Raw genomic sequence first — 2,866 nt, 5'->3', positions numbered from 1 at the left:
GCCGGCCGGCGAGGCTGAGGTGGGAGGCTCCGCCCACCCCCTGGCAGGGGCGGAGCTTCTCTCTGCCCGGCCCGCAGCGGGGGGAGGGGGAGCGTCACACCCTCCCCACCCCATTTATTAACGCACCCGGCGGGGGGAATCCCCCCATCCGCCCCGCCCCGCCCGTGAGAAGGGAGGAGCCGCTGGCCCTCAGGGCGCCCCCCAAGCGCTGGGCGGTGACTGCCCTCCCGGGGGTGGCGCTAACTCGGGCCCGGGAGGTCTGACTGCGGGGAGCGGCCGCCCCTGACCCCACGTGAAGGGTGGGAGCCGCTGAGTGCGGACCCCAGAGCCGCTTGCACTGCGCGGGCCTGCGCCCTGCTGTGGCACCCGGCGGATGTCAATGCCCCTCTCGCAACAGGGGTAAATGGCAGGGCTGCCAGGAGAGGTCATCGTGGTACCCTCGCTGCTCCTGTCCTGTTGCTGCAGGAATTGTGAGAACCATCTGGGCCCGCACCAGTCCCTCTCTTCTGTCTTCTCCATTTCCTACCAGGATCCAACTGCCCCGTCCCTGTGAGAATCCCCTGCCTCTTATGTCTAAGCCCTGGTCTACACACAGCCCCGGGGTCGAACTAGGGTACACGAATTCAGCTACGTGAATAACGTAGCTGAATTCGAACTACCCTAGTTCGAATGACTTACCCGTCCAGACGCCGCGGAAGCGAACTCCGCGGCTCCAAGGTCGACTCCGCCAACTCCTCCTGCCGCGGTGGAGTACCGGAGTCGACCGCGGCACTTCCGGAGTTTGAACTATCGCGTCTAGATCAGACGCGATAGTTCGAACTCCGAGAAGTCGAACTCGCCGCGTCGACCCGCGCGGTAAGTATAAACGTACCCTAAGAGGGCTCCACCCTTCTTAGCCTTGCCTATTAAACAGCCACTCCTAGGCTAGCCCCATCAATCACTCTGTTTGACAAGTGAGAATCCAAGAGCGCTATTTAGGCGTGTCTCAGGCCAATTCTGCATCTCCTGCAAGCTGCCAGGACAACAGACTTGCTAGCTGTTGGTATATATGGCATAGCTGGCTGTGCCTTGACTCCTCTGTCACATAGCTGGAAGATAAGCATGCATACAGCACAAGGGATACTGAGACCCTGCACCACACACACTCACTCACTCACTCACACTCTCTCTCTCTCTCTCTCTCTGCCACTTCTGGTCCAAGGATCCAAAGTAATTTGCAAACATTAATTATCATCACAACATTAGTATGCAGTAGGTATCACTGTTACTGACAGAGTAAGTCCACCTCTGGCGAGGCACAGAGAAATTAAGTAATTTAAGGAATATCAGATGAGATCTCAGTGGTGGAACTGGAAACAATGCAGAAATCTGAACTTCCCATCCTCTGTTCTAAACACTCGACGTGAGTCCCATTCTAGTGAAAAATGACTGGGTTTTACTCGTTATTTCCTACTCCCTATTTGTTTAGACTTCAGTCTAGCCTATATTATTCCTTTATTAATATTCTAGGCTTAACCTACTACCAAAATGTCATTTGTTTTTTTATATTGCAGATGTCTGCATAAAAAGCAGTGTGATAGGTAATTTTAGACTTGGGTATCCTAGACAATAGGTTTACCAGACATAGCACACTGACAAATCCCTCATGATTCCAACCTATAGTCTGGAAACTGCTTTGTATAGATAGTATTGTGCTAACTTTAAGGTAACAATAGATTCTTTTTTTCAAAACATTTTTATTTTCTCAAAAAATTCAAATTAGTAGTGGATAATAAAGCAGAGGGACTACATTAAGAGAGTGAATTACATGTATTTAACTTAATATGTAGTAATTTCATATAGTGATGTGTCACTGCTTATGCATTAGGGCTATCCACATGTTGAATATGCATGAAGTACTGCATAGGAAATGAAATAAATTTGTAAACAATCAAGATTGAGTTTTGTCATTTTATTTTGTTTTAATTGTGATATCCACTTTCAAGTTAAAAATACAAGACCAAATTCTGTAAGTCACACCCCACACAACCCCAGTTGACATCAAAGGAATTGCACAAGTGTAAGTCAAGGTAGTATATAACACACTGAACCAAAAGCTATGTACAGACCTAAACAAATGTGAAGAAAGGATCCCCAAATGAGGTCTAAATCCTTTTCTTTACCTTGAGACGCATACACAGTTTTTCCCAGGGAGCGTAGCATGGATTGCGTGTTCTAATTTCAACAGAAAGGTGCATGTATTTACCATCAAATAATAATGTGCAAATTTTGTTTATATTTATTCCTTTGAAAGGTATAAAAGCTTGGAGCCATCTGGGTCTTGGTATGAGCAATTTTGAAGAGACAGCCAGTTCTGTCAAAAGATTCTTGACAATGTGTTACAAACAAATGAACTGATTGTACTTGGTTTGGGGGAAAAATCTCCCATTCCTCTTGTAGACTTAAACCCAACTCTTTACTATATATAGATCTAGGTTCAGTGAAATTTATTCCTTTATGCTTTTAGCATCTTTTTTTGTTTCTTTTTTCAATTTTGACACAAAAATGGCTCAATTCATGACCATAAGATCTAAATATTTTACTTAGAAAGGTAAACTTATTTTTGGTAATAATATAATGTATGAGTCACGTTTATATCACAAATGCATTAATGTAAATGACACCACATTTTGTGTATTTTCACCCATTTTGTCACTGATAATTATTTTCAGCATCAGAGATGTGATTGATGGTTCTTTCAACCATCTTGATTACACTGGAGATCTATTAGATTTCCATTTCTGAGTATTACATATTATGCTACTAATATGCAAATCAATATACATTCTTATTCAATGGAAATTTAACTCATGTACTAGTTTCAGTA

This window comes from Mauremys mutica, chromosome 3 (genome assembly GCF_020497125.1).
Source record: "Mauremys mutica isolate MM-2020 ecotype Southern chromosome 3, ASM2049712v1, whole genome shotgun sequence".
Lineage (NCBI taxonomy): Eukaryota > Metazoa > Chordata > Testudines > Geoemydidae > Mauremys > Mauremys mutica.
Note: the sequence above shows the minus strand (reverse complement) of the source record.